We start from the raw sequence: 17,080 nt of genomic DNA, 5'->3' as shown, positions 1-17,080 counted from the left end.
CTCCATGCAAAATTATTACATCACTAGTAAAGTGCTCTTCATAATAAGAATAGAAAGAAACAAACGTCAATGAAACGAAGTGAAGAAAGACTGTATCATTTTTTAACAATATGTCAGAATCAGGTTGGGGAGAATGTCGTACCTCGGTACACTTTTCAGACTTCCACCTCTAGCCAACACCTCAGTAGAGGTTTATTATTTTTTATTCCCTGTTGGAGTGATGGGATTTACTTTCCTATCTGCATTCTTTTCTAAAATTAAAAAAAATATTATTCCAGAGAATTAAGGTTTGTCCAAATGTGAATTGTGCTACAATCATCCACTTGGCATCTAGTCAGTCGTGGCTCTAGCATACGAGCGCGCTTCGTCACACGTGTACCCTGTGACACATGTCCATTGGATGTGCTTTCGCAACATGGACGCCCAGCTTTTGGAACGGCCTGTAACAGCGGCTACTTCGTTAGCGCCCGGCAATATGACTGCACGCCACGCAATTAAAAATAATTAGCCTCCCTTTTGCCACGGATGGAAAGAGTTCGCCCCTGCAGAGCAATACCCATGTGACGCCACCTATTTCATCAGAGAGATCTGAATGTCAAAATCCATTCACTGCCGAAATGCAATCTCTGTGGCGAATGTAAATGATGTGCGGCAGGCGTATTCGTTGAAACCATATTAAAAATATCGACGTGGCTAACTTTATTGTACGAAATTGGTGAGAAGTACTGCGCAACGTATTTCAGTATTTCTGATACACGAGCAACACCATCGCACAATCCCGACTCTTTAAAGAATCGAACTCTTACGTACTGTGCAACGGTAAACTTTTGTAGGTTACTTCGGAGGTATATGTGAGTAGTGTCTGGAAAATAGAAAGAGAATATATTAGTACACTACTGGCCATTAAACTTGCTACACCAAGAAGAAATGCAGATGATAAACGGGTATTCATTGGACAAATATATTGTACTAGAACTGACAAGTGATTACATTTTCACGCAGTTTGGGTGCATAGATCCTGAGAAATTAATACCCAGAACAACCACCTCTGACCGTAATAACGGCCTTCATACGCCTGGGCATTTACTCAAACAGAGCTTGGATGGCGTGTACAGGTACAGCTGCTCATGCAGCTTCAGCACGATACCACAGTTCATCAAGAGTAGTGACTGGCGTATTGTGACGAGCCAGTTGCTCGGCCACCATTGACCAGACGTTTTCAATTGGTGAGAGATCTGGAGAATGTGCTGACCGTGGCAACAGTCGAGCATTTTCTGTATATAGAAAGGCCCCGTACAGGACCTGCAACATGCGGTCGTGCATTATCCTGCTGAAATGTAGGGTTTCGCAGGGATCGAATGAAGGGTAGAGCCACGGGTCGTAACACATCTTAAATGTAACGTCCACTGTTCAAAGTGCCGTCAATCCGAACAAGAGGTGGCCGTGACGTGTAACCAATGGCACCCCATACCATCACACCGGGTGATACGCCAGTATGGCGATGACGAATGGCTGGCTCTGAGCACTATGGGACTTAACTGCTGTGGTCATCAGTCCCATAGAACTTAGAACTACTTAAACCTAACTAACCTAAGGACATCACACACATCCATGCCCGAGGCAGGATTCAAACCTGCGACCGTAGCGGTCGCGCGGTTCCAGACTGTAGCGCCTAGAACCGCTCGGCCACTCCGGCCTGCCGATGACGAATACACGCTTCGAATGTGCGTTCACCGCGATGTCGCCAAACACGGATGCGACCCTCATTATGCTGTAAACAGAACCTGGATTCATCCGGAAATATGACGTTTTGCCATTCGTGCACCCAGGTTCGTCGTTGAGTACACCGTCGAAGGGGCTCCTGTCTGTGATGCAGCGTCAGGAGTAATCGCAGCCATGGTCTCCGTGCTGATAGTCCATGTTGCTGCAAACGTCGTCGAACTGTTCGTGCAGATGGTTGCTGTGTTGCAAACGTCCCCATCTGTTGGCTCAGGAATCGATTCGTGACTGCAGGATCCATTACAGCCATGAGGATAAGATGCCTGAAATCTCGACTGCTAGTGATACGAGGCCGTTGGGATCCAGCCCCGCGTTCCGTATTACCCTCCTGAACCCACCGATTCCATTTCCTGCTAACGGTCTGTGGATCTCGACCAACGCGAGCAGCAATGTCGCGATACGATAAACTCAATCGCGATAGGCTACAATCCGACCTTTATCAAAGTCGGAAACGTGATGGTACGCATTTGTCGTCCTTACACGAGGCATCACAACAACGTTTCACCAGGCAACGCCGGTCAACTGCTGTTTGAGTATGAGAAATCGGTTGGTAACTTTCCTCATGTCAGCACGTTGTAGGTGTCGCCACCGGCGCCAACTTTGTGTGAATGCTCTGAAAAGATAATAATTTGCATATCACAGCATCTTCTTCCTGTCGGTTAAATTTCGCGTCTGTACCACGTAATCTTCGTGGTGTAGCAATTTTAATGACCAGTAGTGCAGTAAAGAAATAAATTAAAACGTTATGCTTGATGCTGTAATTTTACTGCAATAACGACGAACAATTAGTAGCCGATGAACTGTTCTCCGTTCTGTATTTCGTAGTGCTGTAAACGAGAAGCAATTTATAAATCGTAACTAACAAGGGAACCTCCCCATCGCACCCCCTCAGATTTAGTTATACGCTGGCACAGTGGATAGGCCTTGAGAAACTGAACACTGATCAATCTAGTAAACAGGAAGAAGTTGTATGGAACTATGAAAAAAATAAGCAAAATATACAAACTGAGTAGTCCGTGTGCAACATAAGCAACATCAAGGACACGTTGCGTGCAGGAGCGCCGTGGTCTCGTGGTTAGCGTGAGCAACTGTAGAACTAGAGGTCCTTGGTTCAAATCCTCCCCCAAATGAATATTTTAATTTTTTATTTTCAGACAATTATGTGACGCACATGCCGTCACCAGTGTCGTATAGAATATATCAGACGTGTTTTCCTGTGGAGGAATCGGTTGACTTATGACCTTGCTATCAAATGTTATCGGTTCCCATTGGAGAGGCACGTCCTTTCGTCTACTAATCGCACGGTTTTGCGGTGCGGTCGCAAAACACAGACACTAAACTTATTACAGTAAACAGAGACGTCAATGAACGAACGGACAGATCATAACTTTGCGAAAAAAAGACGTAAATTTTTCACTTGGGGGAAGACTTGAACCAAGGACCTCTCGTTCCGCAGCTGCTCACGCTAACCACGGGACCACGGCGCTCCTGAATCTATGCTGTACATGAAGTTGCTTATCTTGCGCAAGGACTACTCAGTTTGTATATTTTGCTTATTTTTTTCATAGTTCCACACAACTTCTTCCTGTTTTCTCGATTGATCTGTGTTCAGTTTTTCAAGGCCTATCCACTGTGCCAACTTATAACTAAATCTGAGGGGGGTGCGATGGGGAGGTTCCCTTGTAAGGACTCTCATTATCAATCACAGAACGAATATACGAGGGGAGTTCAATAAGTAAAACAACGCGTTTTTTCTCGGTCAATATAGGTTGAGAAAAATGCGGTATTTGTCGTGGGACATTGTGAAATACCCCTTCTATAGTTTCGTGAAGCTCCGATAGGTGGCAGCGCTATACGTAGTCTTCGAAATGGCGTCTGTAACGGATCTGCGTTCCAAGCAGAGCGCTGTCATTGGGGTTTCATTTGGCGGAAAACGAAAGCACTGCAGATATTCATAGGCGCCTGCAAAATGTCTACGGAGACCTGGTAGTGAACAAAAGCACAGTGAGTCGTTAGGCGAGGTGTCTCTCATCATCGCTACAAGGTCGCACAATCCTGTCCGATATGCCTAGTGCCGGCCGGCCGTACACAGCTGTGACTCCTGGTCTGTCGGAAAGTGCGGACGCTCTCGTTGAAGGTGTTGACGGATCACAAACGCACCTCGCTGCGCAACTGGTCGTCTGTTGGTTGTGCTGACACACACGTTTGCCAGCCGGGGTACGCAAAGGTGTGCGCTCGCTGGTTTCTTCGCCGCCGAACAGAAAATCATAAATAGAAACCAAGGACCATCTGTGCAGAATTGCTTGCGCATTACAAAGTTGATCGTGATAATATTTTGTCGAACGACGTCACAGGCAACGAAACATAGGTTCATCACTTCGAATCGGAAACAAAACGGCAGACCACTGAGTGGCGCTTCATCACTTCTCCTCCGAAGAAAAAGTGTAAAGCTGCTCCTTCAGCCGGTAAAGTCATGGCGACGGCCTTCTGGGACTCTGAAGTTATTATTCTATCTGATTTTCTCTCTCAGGTGAGAGCTTAGAGATATACGAACTGATCCAGTTGATATGGGAGAAAGAGACACTGCCAGAAGAATGGAAATTGGCTATAATATGCCCAATATACAAGAAGGGGAGCAAAATGGAATGCGGGAACTACAGAGGAATCAGCTTGTTGAATGTAACGTGTAAGGTGCTGTCCATCATTATCCTCAGAAAACTGCAACCATTCATAGAGAACAACATGCAGGATTACCAAGCTGGCTTTCGACCAAACTGATCGACAATAGATCATATTTTCACGCTAAGACAATTGTTTGAAAAACATTGTGAATATGATAAAGATATCTACAGCCTGTTCGTCGATTTTCAACGTGCATATGACACCATCCACAGGAATAGCCTATACAATGCAATGAGGGACTTCAGAATCCCAGAGAAGCTAGTGAGAATGGTGCAAGCTTGTATGGAAAGTTAAGTAGTGTGTAAGCTTAGTGACTGATGGCCTTAGCAGTTAAGTCCCATAAGATTTCATACACATTTGAACTTTTTTTTTTTTTTTTTTTTTTTTTGTATGGAAGGGTCAAAGGCAGCAGTTAGGCCTCAGACAAGGGGATGCTCTCTTATGCGTTCTGTTCAATGTCATCTTAGAGAAAGTAATAAAAGAGTGTAGGCAACTGGTGTGGGCTGGAGTAGAGATGGACCATAACTTCAGTTGTCTCGCATATGCAGATGACATAGTACTATTAAGTGAATCAAAGCACGAGTTGAAAGAAATGTACCAGAAAATGGACAATTCTGCACAGAAGGTAGGGCTCAAAGTGTATAGAGACAAAACAGAGTTCATGCAATTAGGAAGAAGATAAGAGCAGGTAGAATTTCTTGAGATAGATGGCCAGAGGTTCAAGAGAGTGGACCAGTTCAAATACTTGAGATCTTGGTTTACCACGGACACCAACATAATAATGGACATCAAGGAAAGAATATCAGTGGGATCGAAATGCATGCATTCTCTCAGAGAGACGCTTGGCTCTAAATCGATCTCAGTTAACACTAACAAGGGGAGGCCGCCAATTGTGAAATTCAGATTCGATTCATACTGCGCATAATAAAAGCTCATGGCCAGAGGTGTAATGTGGAAAAGCACCAAGATGCACTTCTCAGCCGTTGTCGAGAAAATCGACAGTTAAAAGAAACCGTTGCGGTGAAATTAATAATTTTCCACAGCGTCGTGGCGCAGCGGTAAGCGCTCGGGTTCGTAATTCGAAGGTCGCCCGATCGAATCTCGCGCCATGCAATTTTCTTTTTATTATTAGTTTTTTGTAATTCATATATATATATATATATATATATATATATATATATATATATATATACTATTAATGAATTGCTTATGCATGTTGAAGGCGGATCGCTCTCCAATTGTACCGCCTCCAGTTTTCCGTTTTTTTTTTTAACAGGGTGTACCAAAGCTCTCCCGTCCGCACTGATTTTCGACGATGTTATAAGTTGCGCTAGGGACCGCATCTACCTCCTTTCGAAGTTAGCAGGCAACTACGCTGTTATGCGGCGGCTCGTTTCGGCCCATTCAACATCTGTCCTTCATGTGTAACGAGGGAGTAACGGAGTTTATATTTCATACCTGCCGCAGCAAATTTGTGTTCGTGGGGTCTCTATTCCAATTCGAACGTTTGACTTACGCTATACGTATTCGTTTCGGAATACCGTTTCTACGTCTTCCGTTAACTATACGTGGTTAACATTATGAAGAGAATTAATAACATTTGTGAAATACAACTTTGTTTGCGGCAAACATAATGATGTTCGAAGTCGCCAGTTTTTCCACGACAAACGACTTTCAACAACTTATTATATGCATAGTTGTTGCAACTGATTGCCCATAGTGCTCAGAGCCATTTTCAATTTCCCGAGTGCAGCACAGTGCCCTTGCGAAGTGATCGTTGCACCATGAGGAAGAACATCGATATATAAATAGACATTCAGCGATCACAGGCCCTGCAGGCCACGCGCTGCTTCCACGAACTGCCTCCGTTTCTTCCTGTTTTGTGCCAGGTTCCTCCAGGTGTCTTCAGTTCCCAGGGCTGTTAGGTCCTTCGCCAGGTCGTTCATCCAGCGCTGCCTTGGTCATCCAATGGGGCGTTTGGTGTTTGGTTTCCCCGCTAGTGCCATCTTCACCTGTCTTCCATCTGGCATACGGGCTACATGGCCCACCCATTGTATTCTTTTGCTCTTTATCTTCTGTAGGATAGTCGGTTCTCGCATCAGAAGGTAGATTTCCTTGTTTTTCATCCTCCTCCATTCTCCGTTATCTAAAAGCGGTCCCCATATCTTCCTCATTACTCTTCTTTCAAATATTAATAGCTTTTCCCTTTCTCGCTTAGTCATGCTCCATGTTTCTGAACTGTACATTACTGCTGGGCATATCACTGTGTTGTAGATTTTAATCTTACAAGGGGAGGCCGCCAATTGTGAAATTCAGATTCGATTCATACTGCGCATAATAAAAGCTCATGGCCAGAGGTGTAATGTGGCAAAGCACCAAGATGCACTTCTCAGCCGTTGTCGAGAAAATCGACAGTTAAAAGAAACCGTTGCGGTGAAATTAATAATTTTCTACAGCGTCGTGGCGCAGCGGTAAGCGCTCGGGTTCGTAATCCGAAGGTCGCCGGTTCGAATCTCGCGCCATGCAACCCTTTTTTTTAGTATTTGTTTTTTGTAATATATATATATATATATATATATATATATATATATATATATATATATATATATAAAAAACAAATACTAAAAAAAAGGGTTGCATGGCGCGAGATTCGAACCGGCGACCTTCGGATTACGAACCCGAGCGCTTACCGCTGCGCCACGACGCTGTAGAAAATTATTAATTTCACCGCAACGGTTTCTTTTAACTGTCGATTTTCTCGACAACGGCTGAGAAGTGCATCTTGGTGCTTTGCCACATTACACCTCTGGCCATGAGCTTTTATTATGCGCAGTATGAATCGAATCTGAATTTCACAATTGGCGGCCTCCCCTTGTAAGATTAAAATCTACAACACAGTGATATGCCCAGCAGTAATGTACAGTTCAGAAACATGGAGCATGACTAAGCGAGAAAGGGAAAAGCTATTAATATTTGAAAGAAGAGTAATGAGGAAGATATGGGGACCGCTTTTAGATAACGGAGAATGGAGGAGGATGAAAATCAAGGAAATCTACCTTCTGATGCGAGAACCGACTATCCTACAGAAGATAAAGAGCAAAAGAATACAATGGGTGGGCCATGTAGCCCGTATGCCAGATGGAAGACAGGTGAAGATGGCACTAGCGGGGAAACCAAACACCAAACGCCCCATTGGATGACCAAGGCAGCGCTGGATGAACGACCTGGCGAAGGACCTAACAGCCCTGGGAACTGAAGACACCTGGAGGAACCTGGCACAAAACAGGAAGAAACGGAGGCAGTTCGTGGAAGCAGCGCGTGGCCTGCAGGGCCTGTGATCGCTGAATGTCTATTTATATATCGATGTTCTTCCTCATGGTGCAACGATCACTTCGCAAGGGCACTGTGCTGCACTCGGGAAATTGAAAATGGCTCTGAGCACTATGGGACTTAACATCTGAGGTCATGAGTCCCCTAGAACTTAGAACTACTTAAACCTAACTAACCTAAGGTCAACACACAAATCCATGCCCGAGGCAGGATTAGAACCTGTGACCGTAGCGGTCGGGTGGTTCCAGACTGAAGCGCCTAGAGCCGCTCGGCCACAACGGCCTGCGAGGAAACTGAAGAAACGGCTTCAGTGTGTTCGTCTCCACAAAGAGGCAAACGAACGTCTCCTTCGCCATGGCAACACATGGCCTCACGAAAGTCTATCCACCCGAGAGGAACTCACAAAACGTCATTGGTCTGTTCTCCCTCATCCACCCTACCGCTCGGGTCTCGCACCCTCGGACTTCCACCTGTTTGGCCCAATGCAGGATGCACTCCGTGGGAAACAGTGTGATGATGATGGGGAGGTTATTGACGCTACTCGTACAAGACGTTGGTTCCGACGTCGACCAGTAGAGTGCGAACAAAGGGGCATACAGGCCATCCCAGTAAGGTCGTCGCTTTGAACGGAGATTATGTTGAAAAATAGGTTTTTGTAGCCAAAAGATCAAGGAATAATATGTACTGGAATCCTGAGTAAAACCAATCTACTATTACAAAAAAAATGTGTTGTATTACTTATTGAACGATCCATGTAGTTTGGGTAATTTGTGTTCCGTTTTAAGAAAAGCGAGTTTCTCATGTGTCTGAATGTTTAAGGCCTCGTATCAAATGGCTCTGAGCACTATGGGACTCAACTGCTGAGGTCATTAGTCCCCTAGAACTTAGAACTAGTTAAACCTAACTAACCTACGGACATCACAAACATCCATTCCCGAGGCAGGATTCGAACCTGCGACCGTAGCGGTCTTGCGGTTCCAGACTGCAGCGCCTTTAACCGCACGGCCACTTCGGCCGGCGGCCTCGTATCACCTGAAGTATATGGCGTAAAGTGATATAATTTTGTACGCACATTCGGCTATATACGTGGATTATGTTTGCAATATTTATTATACAGGGTGGTCCATTGATCGTGACCAGAAGAAATATCTCACGAAATAAGCGTCAAACGAAAGAACTACAAAGAACGTGTAACCTCCCCCTCACTTATCGACCTTAATGACGGTGAAAAATTAAACCGCGTGTACCTAATGGAAATTTGGGAAAAAGCAAACGTCACCGAAGTCAGTTTGTCGGTAAAGAGGGAGGAAAGGGTTACATCTAAATGAAAAGAAAAATGCAAATGAAACTGGTGGAAATTAATTTTGAAAAGTGGTAAAGTTAATAAAGAAAGTAAATGTGCGGCCGTTACGTTAACAATTAACTAGCGGTAATTAGATATTTGAGATTTGGGGGAAATTACGGTCGCCAGTCCTATGGACAATTACTATAGTAACTGAAAAAGAAAGGTTGTTACACATATAATTAGCACTAGAAGCGTGGCAACTGAAGGTTGACACATATAGTGTGAAAACTGAAAGTTTGTCAGAAGTAATAAATCTCGTTACACTCTGACTTAATTTAGCAAAAGAATTAATAAAACCGGAAAATTGAAAGTTAATTTAGTGACTGAAATTAATAGTGAGCTTTGTTTCTGAAGCACTACGAAATTCAGTAAAATAATGTTAGTCTTGCGCTACCTCAACAATCATTTCAAAAGCTACGTGAATCTACGCAATTTCTAAATAAGAGATTTAACTTTGAACTAGGATTAAATGATTCTGAACAATTAACAATAGTAAAATTTAGTACGTACCAAACTGATCTGTAGTCACAGGTAAGCTAAAATATGGTAACAAAACTCGCATTCATAATTTGTGCTTGTGTAATCTAAATACTGTAGCCAGCTATGAATACTTTAACTGAACTTTGAAATTTAAGCAGGGAAATAGAATAATATTGCTTTAATGCTGGCGTTTGAATTTCAACGACACTCGGGTTCATTCCGGAAAAGGAAGGGACCCTGCTTGGTAATGCAATTGGGACAATGAGCAACAAAGGTTCATGCTACGTTGCTGCAATTTTGTGATTTGAACAGTTTGAAAAGCTGAGGTCTGCCATACAGTTCTAAAACTTTACGTGCTTCCAGTCTTCCTTGTTGGTTGATTGAAGGTTTGAAGCCGTCGATCGAGGAGGTGGCGACAGTTACTCATTGTCGGCCGTCGCTGTTGCACAAGCTGGATGTTGGCGCGCCTCCTTCTCGACACGGTCACCAGGCGAAACGGGCTCTTGATGTGCGCCAGCTAACGCTTCCCGTCCGCGACACCGTGTCAGAAACTATCATAGCAAGTCGAGCGCAATTACATGCTGCCAAACCCCGAAAGCGCGGCAACTCGCGGGAGCGTCACACAACACACCTGCTCCACTGCACTACCCCAGCCAGACCCTCTCTGCCCGCGCTCCACGCGGCAGAGTTAACACTACCAAAGATCCTAAACACTTTCGTTCTCCACATGACCTATCGATGTATTCGTTCGATAGCATAGTTTTCCCTAGGCCAGACCCAGCGTATAAATACAAATAATATACGCAAAACAAACCAATTATAAGTCGACATAACTGCATACATGTATACAAATAGTAAAACAATTACAACATACAAAGACACAGAAATGTTATATCTTCAGGTAACAAAATAAGGGAAAAAATGTGCAGCGCAATAGATGGAAATAGGAGGATATGCATTTGCGGCGTTACAAACGAAACTCGTTTAGCTTAAAGGGGGAAACCAGATGGCGTTATGGTTGGCCCGCTAGATGGCGCTGCCATGGATCAAACGCATATCAACTGCAGTTTTTTAAATAGGAACCCCCAATTTCTATTAGATAGTCGTGTAGTGCGTAAAGAAAGATGAATGTTTTAATTGGACCATTTTTTCGCTTTGTGATAGATGGCGCTGTAATAGCCACAAACATATGACTCACAATTTTAGAAGAACAGCTGTTAAACGGTAGGTTTTTAAAATTAAAATACATAAGGCAGGTACGTTTGAACATTTTATTTCGGTTGCTCCAATGTGATACATGTACCTTTGTGAACTTATGATTTCTGAGAACGCATGCTGTTACAGCGTGATTACCTGTAAATACCACATTAACGCAATAAATGCTCAAAATGATGTCCGTCAACCTCAATGCATTTGGCAATACGTATAACGACATTCCTCTCAACAGCGAGTAGTTCGCCTTCCGTAATGTTCGAGCATGCACTGACAATGCGCTGACGCATGTTGTCTACATCTACATCTACATCTACATTTATACTCCGCAAGCCACCCGACGGTGTGTGGCGGAGGGCACTTTACGTGCCACTGTCATTACCTCCCTTTCCTGTTCCAGTCGCGTATGGTTCGCGGGAAGAACGACTGTCTGAAAGCCTCCGTGCGCCCTCTAATCTCTCTAATTTTACATTCGTGATCTCCTCGGGAGGTATAAGTAGGGGGAAGCAATATATTCGATACCTCATCCAGAAACGCACCCTCTCGAAACCTGGCGAGCAAGCTACACCGCGATGCAGAGCGCCTCTCTTGCAGAGTCTGCCACCTGAGTTTATTAAACATCTCCGTAACGCTATCACGGTTACCAAATAACCCTGTGACGAAACGCGCCGCTCTTCTTTGGATCTTCTCTATCTCCTCCGTCAACCCGATCTGGTACGGATCCCACACTGATGAGCAATACTCAAGTATAGGTCGAACGAGTGTTTTGTAAGCCACCTCCTTTGTTGATGGACTACATTTTCTCAGCACTCTGCCAATGAATCTCAACCTGGTACCCGCCTTACCAACAATTAATTTTATATGATCATTCCACTTCAAATCGTTCTGCACGCATACTCCCAGATATTTTACAGAAGTAACTGCTACCAGTGTTTGCTCCGCTATCATATAATCATACAATAAAGGATCCTTCTTTCTATGTATTCGCAATACATTACATTTGTCTATGTTAAGGGACAGTTGCCACTCCCTGCACCAAGTGCCTATCCGCTGCAGATCTTCCTGCATTTCGCTACAATTTTCTAATGCTGCAACTTCTCTGTATACTACAGCATCATCCGCGAAAAGCCGCATGGAACTTCCGACACTATCTACTAGGTCATTTATATATATTGTGAAAAGCAGTGGTCCCTTAACACTCCCCTGTGGCGCGCCAGAGGTTACTTTAACGTCTGTAGACGTCTCTCCATTGAGAACAACATGCTGTGTTCTGTTTGCTAAAAACTCTTCAATCCAGCCACACAGCTGGTCTGATATTCCGTAGACTCTTACTTTGTTTATCAGGCGACAGTACGGAACTGTATCGAACGCCTTCCGGAAGTCAAGGAAAATGGCATCTACCTGGGAGCCTGTATCTAATATTTTCTGGGTCTCATGAACAAATAAAGCGAGTTGGGTCTCACACGATCGCTGTTTCCGGAATCCATGTTGATTCCTACATAGTAGATTCTGGGTTTCCAAAAACGACATGATACTCGAGCAAAAAACATGTTCTAAAATTCTACAACAGATCGACGTCAGAGATATAGGTCTATAGTTTTGCGCATCTGCTCGACGACGCTTCTTGAAGACTGGGACTACCTGTGCTCATTTCCAATCATTTGGAACCCTCCGTTCTTCTAGAGACTTGCGGTACACGGCTGTTAGAAGGGGGGCAAGTTATTTCGCGTACTCTGTGTAGAATCGAATTGGTATCCCGTCAGGTCCAGTGGACTTTCCTCTGTTGAGTGATTCCAGTTGCTTTTCTATTCCTTGGACACTTATTTCGATGTCAGCCATTTTTTCGTTTGTGCGAGGATTTAGAGAAGGAACTGCAGTGCGATCTTCCTCTGTGAAACAGCTTTGGAAAAAGGTGTTTAGTATTTCAGCTTTACGCGTGTCATCCTCTGTTTCAATGCCATCATCATCCCGGAGTGTCTGGATATGCTGTTTCGAGCCACTTACTGATTTAACGTAAGACCAGAACTTCCTAGGATTTTCTGTCAAGTCGGTACATAGAATTTTACTTTCGAATTCACTGAACGCTTCTCGCATAGCCCTCCTTACGCTAACTTTGACATCGTTTAGCTTCTGTTTGTCTGAGAGGTTTTGGCTGCGTTTAAACTTGGAGTGAAGCTCTCTTTGCTTTCGCAGTAGTTTCCTAACTTTGTTGTTGTACCACGGTGGGTTTTTCCCGTCCCTCACAGTTTTACTCGGCACGTACCTGTCTAAAACGCATTTTACGATTGCCTTGAACTTTTTCCATAAACACTCAACATTGTCAGTGTCGGAACAGAAATTTTCGCTTTGAAAGAAGAGTAATGAGGAAGATATGGGGACCGCTTTTAGATAACGGAGAGGCGTTGTCGGTCCATCACGATCGCACATATCCTCCAACTTTCCCCACAAATAGAAATACGGGGACGTCAGATCCGGAGAACGTGCGGGCCATGGTATGGTGCTTCACGACCAATCCACCTGTCATGAAATATGCTATTCAATACCGCTTCAACCGCACGCGAGGTATGTGCCGCACATCCATCATGTCGGAAGTACATCGCCATTCTGTCATGCAGTGAAACATCCTGTAGTAACATCGGCAGTACATTACGTAGGAAATCAGCATACATTGCACCATTTAGATTGCCATCGATAAAATGGGGCCAATTATCCTTCCTCCCATAATGCCGCATCATACATTAACCCGCCAAGGTCGCTGATGTTCCACTTGTCGCAGCCATCGTGAATTTTCCGTTGCCCAATAGTGCATATTATGCCGGTTTACGTTACCGCTGATGGTGAATGACGCTTCGTCGCTAAATAGAACACGTGCAAAAAAATCTGTCATCGTCCCGCATTACTCTTGGGCGCAGTGGCAGAACTGTACACGAAGTTCAAAGTCGTCGCCATGTAATTCCTGGTGCATAGAAATATGGTACGGGTGCAATCGATGTTGATGTAGGATCCTCAACACCGACGCTTTCTGAGATTCCCGTATCTCGCGCAATTTGTCTACTACTGATGTGCGGATTAGCCGCGACAGCAGCTAAAACACCTGCTTGGGCATCATCATTTGTTGCAGGTCGTCGTTGACGTTTCACATGTGGCTGAACATTTCCTGTTTCCTTAAATAACGTAACTCTCCGGCGAACGGTCTGGAAACTTGAATGGTGTCGTCCAGGATACTGAGCAGCATACATAGCATACGCCAGTTGGGCATTTTTATCACAATAGCCAATCAACACGATATCAACCTTTTCCGCAATTGGTAAACGGTCCATTTTTACACGGGTAATGTATCACGAAGCAAATACCGTCTGCACTGGCGGAATGTTACGTGATACCACGTACTTATACGTTTGTGACTATTACAGCGCCATCTATCACAAAGCGAAAAAAGTGGTCCAACTAAAACATTCATATTTCTTTACGTACTACACGAATATGTAATAAAAAATTGGAGTTCCTAATTTAAAAAACGCAGTTGATATCCGTTTGACAGCACCATCTAGCGGGGCAACCATAGCGCCATCTGGTTTCCCCCTTCAAGCTAGACGAGTTTCGTTTTTCGTAGTTTTTTCGTTTGATGCTTTTTTTGCGAGATATTTGGCCCGGTCACTATCAATGGACCACCCTGTATAGAGAATTAGTAGTAAAGAGGTAGTAAATGTCGCACCTGATAGTGACGTTTCACTGTATGAGCAGCAAATATATAGTGTGGAGTCGTCCAAAGAGTGAGATTACGTATAAAAGTTGGTACCTCACGACGGAACTATAAGCTATCGACATTCGTCACCAGACGCAGCAACGAACGTGGGACGTAGACGAAGAGACGTCGTCATGAGGTTCGGTAACCTGCTGCTTCTGGAAGCCTACTTACGTCAGACCATAGCGCCTCTAGCCCATCTCTTTCACAGCCTACTTTGATAGCCACACAGACTACAGTCTCACTGTACTTCAGATTCAGCAGCAGCGAGCCTGTGTCGTTAGAACAGAGTGCAGAAGTTAATAGTTAAATGTAAAGTGTCAGTCATTCAGTACTGTTCAAAGCAATAAACGGTTGACACTGCGTTCTGCGATTGCATGTAATGTATATCGTCCCTCATATGGACATGAATGTCTGCAAAGGATAAGTATCCCACATTAAAGTGTTTCACTGAAACTGATCTGATGTTGTAGCATATACTCGATCTCTTTCAGAAATTAAAAAAAAAATGGCTCTAAGCACTATGGGACTTAACATCTGAGGTCATCAGTCCCCTATACTTAGAACTACTTAAACCTAACTAATCTAAGGACATCACACACATCCATGCCCTAGGCAGGATTCGAACAGGCGACTGTAGCAGCAGCGCGGTTCCGGACTGAAGCGCCTAGAACCGCTCGGCCACAGCGGACGGCAGAAATAAAAAGCTTAGAAAAGATATATAGTACGGAGCAAGCGATATTCTTTATTTTGTTGCATTACATTCGCTGGTTTTAGCCTCGCTCACTGAACAGTTATCAGAAATAAGTTGTGCGCCGATATTTTACTCGTCGCGATAATCTTTCAGTACAGCAAGGTGTGATTTTATTGCAATCTGACAGTGGACAATCGCGCGTGCTCATTCCCACAGTGTTGCAAAAGGATGTGTGTTATAACTGCTTCAACAATGACACTGGCACATAACTAAACAGTTACCGCACTGGCATTGTACTTGGCAAGGCATGGACGCCCACATTGAACAGATGACGTCACAGAGTCGCGCAAGCGTGGGAAACCAATCCGCTCCGCCACAGACATTACTAGCTTGGCCTAAGACTCAATCCCCATGGCATCGAGTACACCTGGACTTTGCAGGACCATTTTGGAACACTCGTTGGCTCATAGTGATAGACTTGTTTAGCAAGTTTCCAATTGCGGTGCCTATGAATTCTTCCAAGTCACATAGCACCATCAAACTGTTGTCCTCAATTTTTTGCATTGAAGGATTGCCTGAAGTCATTGTTGCGGACAACGAATCTGAGTTCATATCACATAAATTTGAACAGTTTTGTGAACGAAGTGGCATTCGTCATCTAACAAATGCTCCGTTTCCCCCTAGTCCAACAGAGAAGCAGAACGCTTCGTACGCACTTTTAAACATCGGATGGTCAAGGTTCGCACTTCCTGCACACACGAACAGGCGCTGCAACTCTTTCTCGCCTCCTATCGCTCCCACCCATGCGACGGACCATCACCGGCGGAACTTCTGCATGTCTGCTGCCATCGGACGCTGCTTCACTTGCTCCACCTACCGCAGCATCTAGCGCCGCCGATTGTCCGCAAGTATCGCTTGGCACCTCGTGATCTTGTTCTTTACAGGGTTTATGGCCCACACTGTCTGCTACACGGGCGGTCACCGGCCGGCATAGGCTGGGTCGTCCTCTGAAGGGACCGGCGTCCCGTTGTGCGGTTTCTCTCCCAAACTAAAAGCTTCTGTGGCCGTCGTGTCTGGAATGTATGTGTGTACGCCAGCCTCGAGTATTTCAACCACAGTGCGCTTACTTGTTAATTGCATATCGTTTACATGAATTCGTACAACATTGACTTTATCTTATCGAGTTTGGGTTCGAATGAAGCGTCTTGATGCGCGGAATATGATTGTGAGGGCGGAATATGTAAGCAATGAAGGTCAGGAGACCACGACGTCTTACAACGTCAGTTCTGGGAACGAAGCGAGATCCATAAACATTGGCACACATATGGATCTCATTGCAGATCCCGATCGTTTGCAGCGCCGTCATCTGAATGAAATTCGCATTTGTCGTTTGCCCCGTGATTCTGCTGCTTTTCTTCCCCCAGATTCACTGCCTCACGGGACCCTTCGCAGCCGCCAGCTGGGGTCGCCACGGCATCCCAGGGCGAGCCAATGGACATCGCGCTCTGGCCTCCGCAGTCGCCGCTATCCGACCCGATGGACCTGGACCAGCCATCGCCGTCGCGGTCGCTGTCATCGCCCCAGGCTGGCTCATCTCCAAGTCCAGCTTCCTGCTTCCCGCTCCCTCTGTGGCGTTCACTATGTTATTCAGTGGTTTGGTGTTTAACTAATTTGTAAATGAAAACGCCGGCCGGGGTGGCCATGCGGTTCTAGGCGCTATAGTCTGGAACCGAGCGTCCGCTACGGTCGCAGGTTCGAATCCTGCCTCGGGCGTGGATGTGTGTGATGTCCTTAGGTTAGTTAGGTTTAAGTA

This window comes from Schistocerca nitens, chromosome 7 (assembly GCF_023898315.1).
Source record: "Schistocerca nitens isolate TAMUIC-IGC-003100 chromosome 7, iqSchNite1.1, whole genome shotgun sequence".
In the NCBI taxonomy this organism is placed as follows: Eukaryota; Metazoa; Arthropoda; class Insecta; order Orthoptera; family Acrididae; genus Schistocerca; species Schistocerca nitens.
This window is presented reverse-complemented; position numbering follows the sequence as displayed.